The 15387-nt window shown below is 39.0% G+C and overlaps 1 protein-coding gene and 1 long non-coding RNA gene across 8 annotated transcripts in view; one reads left to right on the top strand and one right to left on the bottom strand.

The window, feature by feature from the left end:
• Positions 1-15387, bottom strand: part of sash1 (SAM and SH3 domain containing 1) — a 254021-nt gene that overhangs the window by 196096 nt on the left and 42538 nt on the right. Inside the window, exon 4 of one of the 7 annotated variants that reach the window (XM_018094289.2) lies at positions 10715-10845. The exons of the other annotated variants lie outside the window; for them this stretch is intronic. The gene's annotated coding sequence lies outside the window, so the exon portion shown is untranslated. The remainder of the gene's footprint in view (positions 1-10714; positions 10846-15387) is intronic. 7 annotated transcript variants of the gene reach the window in all.
• LOC116410851 lies at positions 1061-9892 on the top strand. The gene is made up of 2 exons (XR_004222689.1): positions 1061-5171; positions 9537-9892. It is a non-coding gene; the product is annotated as an uncharacterized LOC116410851 (long non-coding RNA).

Consider the following 15387-nt stretch of genomic DNA (forward strand, 5'->3'; position numbering starts at 1 on the left):
ACAATGCCCCAGGTCCCTGAACTAGTGAAGCATGTAACCCTTAACAAACCTGGATACTTCTAAAACCTCATTCTAAGCTGCTACAGAAGAGAATAGGAGGGGAACCTACCTACTCATTACCACTGCAAGCCAGAGTAATTACCTAATGACTCCTACAAAATATTTAGGCAGGTGTTACCCTTGCACTGCTAACAGACTATACAGACAGGCATCTCACTTGTACTGCTCACAGACTATACAGACAGGCATTGTACCTGTACTGCACACAGAATATACAGGCATTGCAGTGCTCACAAAATATATAGCCAGGCATTGCACCTGAACAGCTCACAGAATATACAGACAGACATTACACATGCACTGCTCATACAAATTCTCTAAGGTTGCTAATTAAATGCAAAGGTTTTTTTTGTGTTTTTGTTTTTTTTTAAATCACCTCACCTCAGAAAGACTTGTGAGGGAGGCAGCTTGCTCTAAAACCTTAAGGCTGATGCCAGAAGTGGCATATGGTGTATATTTTCAGCAAGTGGAAAAACGCTTACCAAATATACCGCCATACGCCACGTACCTGTGCCTGCACCCGAATGAATGAGATACGCTCAGGTGCAGGCACATGTAGTGAAATATGCATAAAAATGCGAGACTTTGCATTCTTGCATGTTTTTATAAGGATATCGGCTACATGTGCTTGCATCTGAGCGTATCTCATTTATTCGGGTGCAGGCACAGGTAGGAGGCGTATGGCAGTATTTTCGGTAAGCAGTTTTTTTTGTGCCATACTCTGCCTACCCAATGCTGCCTACACACAGGTAGCATAGGCCAGGCAGTACATACAATGTCTGAGGTGTGAACAGGTGAACAATGTGGGTAATTGCAGCCTGAGCCTCAGGTATGAATAATGCAGAGATTAAAAGGTGTGAACATTACAGGGGATTACATTTTTAAACAATACAGGGGGATTACAGCCTGAATCTGAGGTGAGAACCATGCAGGGGCCCAGTTAAGCTCAGTACTGATACCATTTAAAGTTTACACAAAGGTAAGCCATCAAAGCAGCCAGACAGGTGGGGGGCCACACAGAAGGGGGTCGCGGGACGCCAGTTGGACAGCACTGTTCTAGATGGTTAGCAGGAGTGGTTGTCTCTAGAATATCCTATGTGTTTCTAAGAAATGTAAAGTTGTTTGCAAGTGTTTATTTTCCTTCTCATGCCAAAATGATCAATTTCAGAACATAAACATGTGCACTCAATCCTCCAAGTCCTGCATATGTACAGCAATACTTTGATTCCCTTCAGTGTGTAGCAACATGTGACAGAAGGTGCATGCGCATTATGCTGGAGCAACGGGGAAGTTACGTTATGAAAATGACGGGACAAACTTCAGTATACTGAAAAAGTTCTACGCGTTAGCGCCAGAGATAGATAATTAATATATATTTTTTTTTTAGTTCAGCGTTTCAGGAGAGGGGCATGAGATAAGCATTTTCACTCATTTTTGTTTAGATAGGTTCCTTTCTCCCTTAAGGCCTCTTGTTAAGCTACCTGAGGCTAATCAGGCCCAGCTTGTAAGACTGTAGCACTTACGCTGCTACACATGCATTAATTACATTCCTCATCTCTAGTACTACTGTCAAGAATAAGATTTACAAAATCACAGAACAAAGCATCTCACTGTCATAAAGACAAAGACTGCAAACATAAAACTTAAATGAAGGCCATGTTTCTTGTGACATAGGCTATGGTGCATGACATCGTCATTTGATTTAACACAGTCCATTAGCATATATTGAGACAGCAGCTGACCTGCATAGAAATCTATTTTTCAAAAGAGCAAACAGATTTTTATGTTAAAATTTGAAATAGTCACTCTTTACTGATGTCACTTGAGTGATGTCTTCCTCCTTAACAGGCTACCAGCAGAACAATGTGTAGTTAACAAGATAACAGCTCCCTGATACCTGCATTGCTTACAAAAAGGGGAACAAAGTCTGGCCATGACACCTCTAATTAAATTAATTTGAATTGTGAATTGCTTGCTCTTTCTGAAAACACAGAATCAAGCTAAATAACCTGAGATGGATGCATGCACACCAATATTATGACAAAAAAAATATACTTATTGGTTCAAGAATAGTATTTTAAAGCTTACATTTTTAAGGTACACCATAAAAATCATGCTAAAGAACATGTTCCCAAGTCTCAAAGTGTCCCCTAGAGCACAGATGAAACTATGGAAAATGCATCCAATTTGGTTATCTAACCCAACAGTTCAAACAGAGACCTAGCACTCCATCCAGCAGTACTGGGAACAAAATGCCTTTGATTCCATAGAATCTCTTAAAGCAAGTGTTTCAGTCTATGGGGGTCAAAACAAGATTCTTAGGATGAGTATGCTTACTGTATAGTGACCCTTAAGCATGAGTTCAGATAAATGGTCACATATCCACACCCTTTAAATAAGCTACGGGTACCAGGCAGAGGTGCACTCTGTCCTCACTGCTGTTTGTCCTAGCCATTAAGCCCTTGGCCATTTAAATAAGAAACCTGAATCACATCCAAAGCCTTTAATTCCAGGGAGTAGAGCAGAAAATATCACTGTATTATTATACTTGGCAGACCCAGGAACCTCCTTGTAAGAAGCACCAAAATTTGGCAAATTCTCTGGGCTACATATTAATTGGGACAAATAATCCATGTTCCCACTGGACGAAATTGCCCCTGAGCAGGTATATCCAGACCTTCTTCTCCCCTTTGTCAACACATTTAAATACCTTTGCATAATAATTCACAAAGACCCACCAAAATTCACAGACCTTAATATCCTTCCACTTGTTGCGATCCCTGGAGATTTGGGCCAACCTTCCATTTACCTTAATTGGCAGGATCAACATTCTTTAAATAGTATACTTACCAAAGCTATTATACATATTCCGCAATGCGTCTGCCTACCCAAAGCCATACTGAAAAGAATCAACAGAATAACTACTACCTTTATCTGGGCAAACAAAATGTAATAATTAGCTAGATTGATTCTTATCACAAACGTTAAACACTGGGCACATTGGAAAATTAGGAACAGTCAAGATTTACTTCATGGAAGTCATTTTAAAACCAAAACCTAAATCAGACTACTGCCCACTCTATACTAGAAAATCATCTTTACCACCCCAGTGCCAGGAAGGTAGTATCCAGCACTTACAAACTTTAGCTAAATAAATTTGTGGATCCACTCCCCAGAGTCAAATTGAAAAAGGAAAGTCTCAATCCACCACTAGATGAAACAGAAAAGGAAGAGATACAAGATAACATGCAACAACCCCTCATCAGCACGAAAGACCATTTGATTCATTTCGAAATAGTATACCAGGTACCTCACCCCTCAAATGTTATTTTTTTGGTGGTGATGCCCTTCAGAGCTTTGGAAATTATCTTGTGTATTCCGGACTGCATATTTGTTGTAGGTGTAGCTGTACTTTGTATCCTTTATCTATTTCGCTGCTATTTTTGCTGCTTGAAGCATAAATGGTAGCAGTTGGCTTTTGAGTGTGGTTGAGGTTTGTGTATCATAATGCAATATGAGTTTGGGTAAGAAGTCGTCAGCTAGATATTCTTGGGTGACCTTTTCGGTTATTGTGATTACTTCCTTCCAGTACTTTTTTAATGCATCGCAATGGTACCATATATGACTAAAAGTGCCTTGATAGTTGAGACATCTCCAGCAGCGGTCGTGAGCTGAGGGGAACATTTGTTTCAGTCTGGTTGAGGTGTAGTACCACTGTGTTATTTATTTATATGTGAATTTTTGTGTTTTAGACGCCGTGAATGATTTATGGATTGAACTGCAGATGTTTTTCCATTGCTCTGCTGGTATTTGTATGTTTAATTCTTTCTCCCAGCTGGGTTGATGCAGTTTTTTTTTGTCACATGGGTGCTAAGAAGTTGTTTGTAAATTTCTGACAGTGGTCTCTTGAGTTTGATTTGGGCAGAGATTACGTTTTCCCATAACAAAAGCCCAGGCCCAGACAGATATGGAGCATGCTTTAATATGACTTTAGAAAAGTCTAATATGACTATTAGAATACCTCAACTCAATAGGGCAAAATACCACACCAGGCTCAAGATGCCCATATACTGTAACCATCATCCCTAAACCTAACAAAGATCCACAACAATGCAACAGTTACAGGCCTATTTCACTGATAAATGTAGATCTCAAGATACAGTATATGCCAAACTAATAGTCAACAGAATGATACCCAAACTAATACACCCAGAACAATGCGGTTTCGTACCCAATAGAGAAGGAAAAGTTAACACAACAAAAGTAATAGCCCTAATACACCATGCTAAATCAAGAGCAATACCATTGCTTATCTTAACCACTGACGCAGAAAAAGCTTTTGACCGGGTCTCATGGGACTTCTTAAAATCGGCCTTAAGAGGATTCAGATTCCAAGAGACATTCATCGCAAAAATAAACCTGTTAATTACTATCTGTGGTACAGTATAGTGCAAAGAATAATACTCTCCCTGATCTTGCAGATTCAGTCATTTGTTATTGGCTCCTCTTGTTCTCTGATCCATTGTCCCCTGTTTCTAGGGGTGCGTGGTGTGTGGTCTCAAGGTTGTGGTTGCTTGGAACTTCCCATCCCGGTAGCGGGATTTTTTCCAGTTGTAGGTTGTGGAGGAAGGATTCTGTTTCGCAGGGTGACCACAGTATATGTTGTATTCCGTCTTTCCTAGCGATGAGGCTGAACGGGTACCCCCATTTGTATTGAATTCCTTTTTCCCTTAAGGTCTGTCAGGGTTTTAAGTTGTTTTCTCTGGATTAAGGTTATCCTGGATATATCTTGGAACAGTGATATCCTACAGTCTTCATAAGTTAGACTGTTTGCTTCTCTTGCTTTATGTAATATGTCTTCTTTTTCTTTAAAATAGTGCAGGCAGCATAGTATGTCCCCAGATGCATTCAGTGGAGCACCTTTGGGTTTTGGGACCCTGTGGGCCCTATCAATGGAGATTTCAGTTGTTTGGTATCTGTTGAGAACGTTATTGAATATTTGTAGTAACAGTGTGTATCTCAGCTGACTTTATTACTGGGACTCTCTGACTCTTATATTATTTCTCCTCCCTGTTTTCCAGATCATCTATGTGTCTCTTGAGATCTTCTATGTAAGTATTTTGTGTGTTAACTTTAGTTAGTAGTAGCTTTTAATTTTGTACAAGCCTACTTTAGTTGGTCTCAAGCTGGTCAGTCCTGGTAGCTTGACAAAGAGGCCTTTGGCTCCGAAACGTTGCACGTTTGCAATAAACTTGCAAGGGCTTGCCCTGCTTATTAATTGCTTTGGAGTGCCAGTGCTTGCTCTTTTTCAGACTATTTAGGAATAATTAATAAATAAATATTTTTGATTTGTTTTCAACTTCTTTGTATAGGTGGCAATTTTTAAAGGACATGTAAAGCCCAAAACAATTTTGTAATGTTTTTTTAAGTTATTTGTATAACTGGTATTAAAAGCAGTGTTTCTCTGTCCTTTTCTATTCTCTGCCCTGGTGGCTCTGGTGCTTGAAACAATTTAACCCAAGCCAGCAGACTGACAGACCTGATTTGCTGGAGAAGGCTGGCTTTTGCAAAATTTTTAAAAAGGAACAACCAGTAGTTCAGCAAATGAAGCTTTCAATAGCAATAAAATTTACAAATAACTTTTAAAGCACTACAAATTTGTAATGAATGTATATTGGAAAGTTGCTTAGAATCACATTTTTTTTTATTAGGCAAAAATTTTTTTTTTGGAATTGACATGTCCTTTAAACCCTTTCCCTGCCAAAATCGTAGGTACTACGTTGTTTTTAAAAAAAGCAGTTATCTGCCAACAACGTAGTACCTACGTTTTTGGTGATAATGCAATTCTCTCTGCACCAGCGGCTTTTGCCCCCGGTGCAGAGAGTCAGCTGTGCCCCCAACCCCCTCGGCAACGAGCCAAGGGGGCTGGCAAGTCTCATCGCGTCTGCTGCTTGTTCTGTATTTTCTTCTTCTGCTTGCCCCCCCCCCCCCCCCAGCGCTGCCCACGCACTTCCTGTGCTGGAAGGACCACAAACAGGACACCTGCCTGCGATCCCTTAGACCTGCTAATGGTAAGTGCTGTTTATTTGCCTAATACAAACACTTTTTTTTCTTTTTTTTGCTATTTTGCACACTCTAGAACTCTTTAGCATACTTATATACACACAAATTTTAGATGCGTACACACATGTATACACATTTTTTTTTTACCCCTTTACCCTTACCGGTTTTCTTTCCCTAAAAACTGTTTATTTTGACAGCGTGACTATTGGATCAGATATTCTGACCACTAATTATGCTGTCATGTCACTTATTTTGTTGTTTCATTGATTTGATTTGATTTTTGTGGTTTTATTACATTTGTATTCCTATATTAGTGTTCCTGATCTGATTTTAGCATAGCTTTGCCATGTGTAACTTTGGTGTACAAAAATAACTTTACCTATTTTGAATTCATCAGAATGTGTACTTTCCAAAAATATATGGTTTTCTGGGGGTCTCTGTATAGTTGGGGGGGTTACAGCACATAATACGCTGTCAGGGGGCTCTGTGCAAAAGCTGAGTTGGCAGGCGAGAAATCCTTATGCGCTATTTTCATTTTGGGGTCAGTACATACCACAGACTTTGGTATATCTATGCATGAGGGTGAGGGCAGTGAGGTTGTGGAATGCCCTTCCTAGTGATGCTGTAATGGTTAATGTCTTTAAGAGTGGCCTAGATGAGTTCTTGAACAAGAATTGTAGCCAGGCTATTGTGATACTAAAATCTACAAATAGTATTGATGTTGGTATTTATGGTTTATGTATGTGAGTTTATAGATAGGTCAGTATAGGTTTGTGTGTGCTGAGTTTACTTGGAAGGGTTTTTCAACCCTATGTAACTATATAAATTCAAAATAACTAAAGATGCTAATTTCTTTCTCTTACGTAACATTTTTGACGTTTATCAATCAAACACAACTTTCAGCTGGTCTTGTGACCTAGAATTCCCAACATTTACAAAGTAGTAGTATATAAGGAGGAGCTAGATTGCATAGAGAGGAGCACAGGGGAGGAAGAAGTATTGAGGGGAGGTTCCGTTTAAATATTCGGTAAGGATTTTTTACTGTGAGAGCTGTGAAGTGGAATTCCCTCCCTGAACCAGTCATACTGGCTGATACATTATATAGCTTTAAGAAGGGGTTGGATGGCTTTTTAGCAAGTGGGGGAATACAGGGTTATGGGAGAAAACTCTTAGTACAAGTTGATCCAGGGACTGGTCCGATTCCTATCTTGGAGTCAGGAAGGAATTTTTTCCCCTCTGCGGCAAATTAGAGAGAGGCTTCAGATGGGGTTTTTTTTGCCTTCCTCTGGATCAACTAGAAGTTAGGCAGGTTATATATAGGCAATATGGTTGAACATGATGGACGTTTGTCATTTTTTAACCTAACTTATTATGTTACTATGTTACTACATAAGATCTCTGGCAGGTAGATATGACCAATTCCAATTACTATAATTATGTGTAAAGGTACAGTGGATATAAAAAGTCTACACACCCCTGGTAAAATGTCAGGTTCCTGTGCTGTACAAAAATGAGACAAAGATAAATCATTTCAGAACTTTTTCCACCTTTAATGTGACCTATAAACTGTACCACTCAATTGAAAAACAAACTGAAATCTTTTAGATTGAGGGAAGAAAACCAAAAAAACTAAAATAATGTGGTTGCCTAAGTGTGCACACCCTTAAACTAATACTTTGTTGAAGCACCTTTTGATTTTATTACAGCACTCAGTCTTTTGGGTATAAGTCTATCAGCATGGCACAATACTATTAGTTTGTGCCAGCATGGTTTTATGCGTAACAGATCTTGCCAGACTAATTTAGTTGCCTTTTATGAGGAGGTGAGTAGGAACCTTGATGCTGGAATGGCAGTTGATGTCATCTACTTGGACTTTGCTAAAGCGTTTGATACAGTACCTCACAGAAGGTTAATGATCAAATTGAGGAATATTGGCCTAGAACATAATATTTGTAATTGGATAGAGAACTGGCTGAAGGATAGAGTACAAAGAGTGGTTGTAAATGGAACATTTTCTAATTGGACCAGTGTGGTTAGTGGAGTACCGCAGGGGTCAGTCCTTGGGCCTTTGCTTTTTAACTTGTTTATTAATGACCTGGAGGTGGGCATAGACAGTACTGTTTCTATTTTTGCTGATGACACTAAATTGTGCAAAACTATAAGTTCCATGCAGGATGCTGCCGCTTTGCAGAGCGATTTGACAAAATTAGAAAACTGGGCAGCAGACTGGAAAATGAGGTTCAATGTTGATAAGTGCAAAGTTATGCACTTTGGTAGAAATAATATAAACGCAAACTATCTACTGAATGGTAGTGTGTTGGGGGTTTCCTTAATGGAGAAGGATCTAGGGGTTTTTGTTGATAACAAGTTGTCTAATGCCAGGCAGTGTCATTCTGTGGCTACTAAAGCAAATAAAGTGCTGTCTTGTATAAAAAAGGGCATTGACTCAAGGGATGAGAACATAATTTTGCCCCTTTATAGGTCCCTGGTAAGGCCTCACCTTGAGTATGCAGTGCAGTTTTGGGCTCCAGTCCTTAAGAAGGATATTAATGAGCTGGAGAAAGTGCAGAGACGTGCAACTAAACTGGTTAAGGGGATGGAAGATTTAAGCTATGAGGTGAGACTGTCGAGGTTGGGGTTGTTTTCTCTGGAAAAGAGGCGCTTGCGAGGGGACATGATTACTCTGTACAAGTACATTAGAGGGGATTATAGGCAGTTGGGGGATGTTCTTTTTTCCCATAAAAACAATCAACGCACCAGAGGTCACCCCTTTAGATTAGAGGAAAGGAGCTTCCATTTGAAGCAGCGTAGGTGGTTTTTCACGGTGAGGGCAGTGAGGTTGTGGAATGCCCTTCCTAGTGATGTGGTAATGGCAGATTCTGTTAATGCCTTTAAGAGGGGCCTGGATGAGTTCTTGATCAATCAGAATATCCAAGGCTATTGTGATACTAATATCTACAGTTAGTACTAGTGGTTGTATTTATAGTTTATGTATGTGAGTGTATAGATTGGTAGGTGTGGGTTGGGTGTGCTGGGTTTACTTGGATGGGTTGAACTTGATGGACACTGGTCTTTTTTCAACCCTATGTAACTATGTAACTATGTAACATTTTGACTTTGCAAGATTTGCCCACTCTTCTTTGCAGAAATACTCCAAATCTGTCAGATTGTGAGGGCATCTCCTGTGCACAGCCCTCTTCAGATCACCCCACAGATTTTTCAATTGGATTCATGTCTGGACCATTCCAAAACTTTAATCTTCTTCCAGTGAAGCCATTCCTTTGTGCACAGAGTATTTTATTGGTCCTTTAAAATCCTCCACCAGGTCAATCCAGTTGCAATTACTTGGTACTTTATGTGCACTGCTTAAGCTATTTGTTCCAAATTGTTTCTAAATTGTGGGTCTTCTCCAGATCATCATATCAAATCATGAGGAATTTGAAGTGGAACCAGTTGTGGACTTGTTGCTGCAGAAAAAGGATTATCCAAGGGTTTTGGTCTAGAGGATCTCTCTTCTGAACATCAATGTCCAAGCTCCAAGACTGTTAAGAAGTATTTATCTTCAGCATACAGACAAGAAAATCCACATCTGTGTCCAGAAGCCATGCTTGGAGGGTGGGGGCACTTCAGGTCTCCTCTGTCTCTCAGAAGGGGACCAAGGAGGTGTGCAGCTGTGTGGTGTGATGCAAGGGTGATATTTAAGCCAGTTCTACCTTGGGATTTGTGCTCAGATACTGTTTTTCCGGTATTAAATCTATGCATTCTTTGATCTTGCGTGTTGATGTGACACTTTTTGCTGACCTTGGATTGTTTGACCTTGCCTTTTGGATTTTCCTTTTGTGTTGCGTTTGGGTTGCTACTGTCACCTCTGGTTTGATCTCTGCCTGCATTTGACTACAGTCCTTGCTGCCAGCTCCTGACCTATGCCTTTATTTAACTATGTTCCTTGCTGCCAGCCAGTGTCAGACTGAGATGGCAGGGGCCCACCAGAAAACCCTGTACCATGGGCCCACTCTCATAACTTTAATTCCTCCTCTCTTCCCTCAAAATGTTCATTATCCTAGTCTCTTTTCTCTACAAACTATACTCTATTCATCCATTTATCAAACTTCCTTGTTCCCATACAGAAATAGGGAATGACCATGAAATAGGCTAAATAGTTAGAAGCAAGAGGTATCCTGGTGGGCCAGTCCGACACTGCTGCCAGCCTCTGACCGACAGCCCGAATCAACTACACTCCTGACCTCCAACCAATGGTGTGTGTGACCAGAAAGGTGGTTTACTAAAGGTTGATGAAGACTACTTCTATACAAGCTTCTTCATGGCTCTCATACCAGTCCCACACCAGCTATCTCTTTTTCTGCTATTGAGGGCATAGTGTGTAGGAAGCGGAACGAAAAGCCTTTTATCAGCCACATCTCCGGTAGCCCTTACTGCATCACTGCCCACTAAGTTTAAAAAAAAAAAAATCTATCAATAGTACATAAATACAATTTAAACAACATTTTAAAAGGTGAAGCTGACACAAAGGTCAAGAGGGGCCAGAAGCTTTAAAAAGTGTTTCAAAGGGTAAAATATCACAATGTCCTACCTGTTATTCACACAATGAAATGCGCCTACAGAAGGAGGAGTATTTCCTTAGCCAACTGCTGCATAAGTAGAAACTGTTTCAGAGCTTAACAAAGGAAGACATCCAAAAAGGATTTTCTTTATTCTGTGGTTCTGGCAGGATATAGAGGAGAACAGTGTCAAAATAGGCATTTTCTAATAAAGAAAGAGCCTCTTCTTCGGGGATTCTATTCATGTAGCAACATCTGATTTTCAACAAAAGTGAGTTCAGTCACCAGACTCACTGAAAAAAATGACATAGCTGTTAGATGCCAAATAAGCTTTGCAGCATTCAGATTTATTTTTTTAGTGTAACCACAACTGTGCATACATATCAGATTTGCAGTATGAATAATTAAGGTAGTGTATAGTGTAAATTATAATTATCCAAATTCTGATTTCAAAACAAAATATCTACACTAAGTGTAACTAGGAATTTACAGTTAATTTAAAAATAAAATAAATAAATGAGCTTTTGGCTCACTATGAATGCAAGGATTTGTAGCTAGGAATGGTTTTCAAACAATAAAAATACAAAAACCACAAGCATAGCCCCACCCAATACCACCTTAAGGTACTGGCACACTGGCCCACTACAAATCTTTGCTACTGTGGGCAACTAATTTTCTCAAAATTACTTTCCCACAGGCAAAGTAAATTACTGGTAGGAAAATATAAGCAGCACTTATTATAATAACAATGTAAAATAGAAGCAAGTGCTTTTGTTTTAATACCTTTTGGGTCAAATGTGACTAACAGCTTGAAAACTGTGCTTCACTTGCCCTTTTTTTTTTTTGCAAGTTTCTGGTTTAGGAGTCTGCAGCATATGTTTAGGGTGCCGCCGGCCCCATCTGCTTCAGTAACAGAGGCGCATCCACTGAGGGAGGACTGAATATGGATAGGTGGGTGGCATTGTTTGTGATGTTATACACAGTCAATTCCTGCAAACAGTGTTCTGTCTCGCCCTGCATTCCTCCCACAGATTGTATCAGCCTGCTCTGCCCTGCCTGCTTTGATCTTTCCTCATTCTTTCTGTGCTCTGCTCGTTCTCCTAAACAGATAAGAGGTTGATGATTAAAAAAGGAAACCTCTACTAAAAACAATACTTTTCTGGGGGTAATTTACAGTGTGTAGAAGGTCCATACGAACTGAGGGGAGTGGTGCCTCTCTTTGATTGGTTTTATTTAAAGATGGGTGGGAAGACCACGAAGTTTAAAGAATGTTTTGAACACATGGTTGACACAACTGGCTATGACCAAGTACCAGAGGGGTACGAACGTGTAAGGCAGAACATTATGTCTGTATGGTTTTCACATGGATATTTGAATAAAACTTATATTTATTCAAATTATTTTTAAAGGATCTTTTTTAGGGATACTATATTAATGTGGATTGTAGATATGCCCTTTAATCTGGGGGCAGTAGCCTATAAACTCTTTTTGACTGGCCTCTTATGTCATCCAATTATAAAAAAATTGAGAACATATTTTTGATTTGTTCCCCTTCCAAACATTATGTAATACTTCTTATGTCATACTTGTATCCAAATGTTCTATCCTTGGTATACTTCTTTTCGCACCTACATATTTTTCTCAGTTTTTCTCAGTTTTCTCATATTACATAGGGAATAACACAGAATGATTGGAATAACATTTGTTTTTGGATCTTTTGTACTCAACTAATGGGGACTCGCTCAAGCAAGTAATTTTTTACAAAAGTTTTTAAATTGTTTCTAATAATTTGTAATAAATCTGATCTTTTAAATGTACATGGATCCTTTCATCTGTGACTAATCACACAAATGCTTCTCCTGCTTGCGATTTTTTAATCTGTTGAACTCATCACTCATCCTCCAATTCTTTACAGACATATCTTCTTAGCAGCTAATTGGACTTTACAATGGCTGAAGAATAGCCCTGACTTTACATAGTTACATAGGGTTGAAAAAAGAGTCCATCAAGTTCAACCCTTCCAATTAAACCCAGTACACACAAACCTAAACTGACTTATCTATACACTCACAAAAATAAACTATATATATACTTACTAACATCAATACTAACTGTAGATTTCAATATCACAACAGCCTTGGATACTATGCTTGTTTAAGAACTCATCCGGGCCCCTCTTATAGGCATTAACGGAATCTGCTATAACAACATCACTAGCAAGGGCAGGCATTCCACGTGTGCTTAAGTAAGATTAAACAAATCTATATAATGGGAATAATAATGGCACACCTCGAGCACAATGCCCAAATCTGAGGACATATAAATCACAATAAACATATGGGCCTATAAATGATGCCTCTGGAGGATTTCTACTGCTATTATTTGTGTTCTTTCCCTGCATTTTAACTTGGTGCCTGTTGGTTTACACTGTGATGTTGTAAATGAATAAAATGAAAAACATTTTAAAAATAATGTATAAAAAAAAAAAAAAAAAATTCCTTAATATTTACAAATTAATCATCGATTCATAGACTTATAGGGCATTAATATTAACGCAATGAACATTTTTTGTAATGCAGCCCCTATGAAAGCAGCGAATTCCAATGCTCAAAGCAAATGAATCAACTCTAATGAATTGGCATATTTGTAAAATTACAAAAAAAAAAAATTTGCAATTGGTTTTGCTTTTTTTTTTTTTTTTTTTTTTTTTTTTTTATAAGGTTTTAAGTGTTACTTTCCTCTCAAAAATTGTAATAGATTGTGCAGTGCAAACAATAAAAGGAGTGGGTTTTACACCCCAAGAAAAGTACACAATGAGTGTACACCATATACAAAGAAAGGAACAGTTCCATATGTGCATACTACTGCTGCACCACCAACAGAAGCATTGGTAGACAGAAAGCCTCCCCGGGAATCCCAACAACCAACTTCAGATGTACAAAAGTGGCAACACCTTACTAATCTTAATAATATATTGTGACATGCTGACTGCCTGTACATGTAATTTTCGGGGAAATAGCAATAGTAGGTAGGCATGCAGAAGATCCGGAGCATAAAAGACAGGGACGCAATTTCTTTAGGCAAAAACACAGGTTTATTTAGGGCCAATTCTGCCCAACATCAAAATAAGACAGTTCATAAACAGTTTAGGGTTATTATTTGTCCCTTCTTCAGGGCTCTCACCTTCCAGGGTTACTTCTACACTCTGGAACCCTTACGGGGTTTCTCTCTGTCCCCAGTGACTTTCACACGTCCACAGTGACTAACACTCATGAACACTCTGGCTTTACCTTAAGCCTCGCTGACTCCTCTCAGCACTCATCTGCCTGGTCACGACTCCCTCTGCTCCTCGCAGTGGCAGGAGGCACCCCCAGCTCCTCTAGGAGTTCTTGACACAGGCAGGCAACCTTCCTGCCCTGTGCCCTGCTCGGTGAGTAACCTTCACCGAGTCACGAACCAACTTTAACTCAACCCCTTACTGTGTAATCCCACAGCCCTTTTATTTGCTGCTCACCTGCAGCCTAATCAGGCAGCTCCCTACAGCTGACCAACTGAAAACATTAACTGGAGTTCAGAATGGAGGGTCTTTCCTGCTCTCCCTCCATTCACTCCAGGGACCTATTAATTTGGCTTTTCCTAAGCCAGTAACTTAAACACAACATTACCTGCTGTAAAACCAGGCAGTTTACCTGGTGATACTTGTATCCCACTGTCATGCCAGCAGTATTGCCCTGGCATTGTAAATAGTTAAACCTGGCAACATTTTGCTTTGTATCCACAAGACACCCTTAATTCAATACAGAACAAGGGACTGTGGAAGGTGACAAATTCATCAAACATATCAGACAATTCAGAGCCAGGCCATTTTTGGCAGGAATTGGAAGTTTCATCAGAGAAGGTGGGAGTTGCCAATTTTATATCCAACAACTATGGAAAACACATCTCACAGGACTAAAATATGAGCAATATTTCTCAAGACCAAATACTAATTGCTTTCTTTAAACCCTTTTCTGACATACACTTGTCTACATACTTGCTCCAGCATATGATATCGCAAAGATACATAAAACATGCAAAAAAGACCCAAAAAATTATAACTAAAATACAGTCTTTTACTTTCATGCCTTACTATTCCTTTTTATATTTACTATGCACATTGAGTAATAATTAAAAGAAGCAATATGGGCATAATTTCTGTATATAAATACTTTTAAGTAACTGACTAAATAATGAAAACAAATTTTTTTTTTTTTTTTTGCTGTATTATGCATTTATTAAGTATTTTGCATTTATGGTTACTGTGAAGCAGGGATCTTATGCTTTTGGATGCTCTCTCCTAACTATGTACTTTTTTCATCTTATTGTGCACCTTGTAGAATTTTTGCAGAATTTAAAATAGGTAATGAGGGTAGAATTGCTTACATGAACATTTGCATAAGTAAGGTTAAAAGACTGGATTTTAAGTGTAATTTCTGGTGGTTTTTTTGCATGTTTCGCATGAATCTCTGCAGTGTTGTACACTGACGCAAGTTGAGATATCAGCAAACAAAGAAAGGTAAATGTTTTTCGTCTTAAAATATATATTGTTTAATTCTTTGTTCTATTTTTTATACTTGTTGGATATAAAAAAGAAAACTCCTGGGCATACCACACCTCTTCTGATGAAGCACCAGTAACATGAAACACATTAGGAGGAAGGAACTTT

Source organism: Xenopus tropicalis, chromosome 5, assembly GCF_000004195.4.
Source record: "Xenopus tropicalis strain Nigerian chromosome 5, UCB_Xtro_10.0, whole genome shotgun sequence".
Taxonomy (NCBI): domain Eukaryota; kingdom Metazoa; phylum Chordata; class Amphibia; order Anura; family Pipidae; genus Xenopus; species Xenopus tropicalis.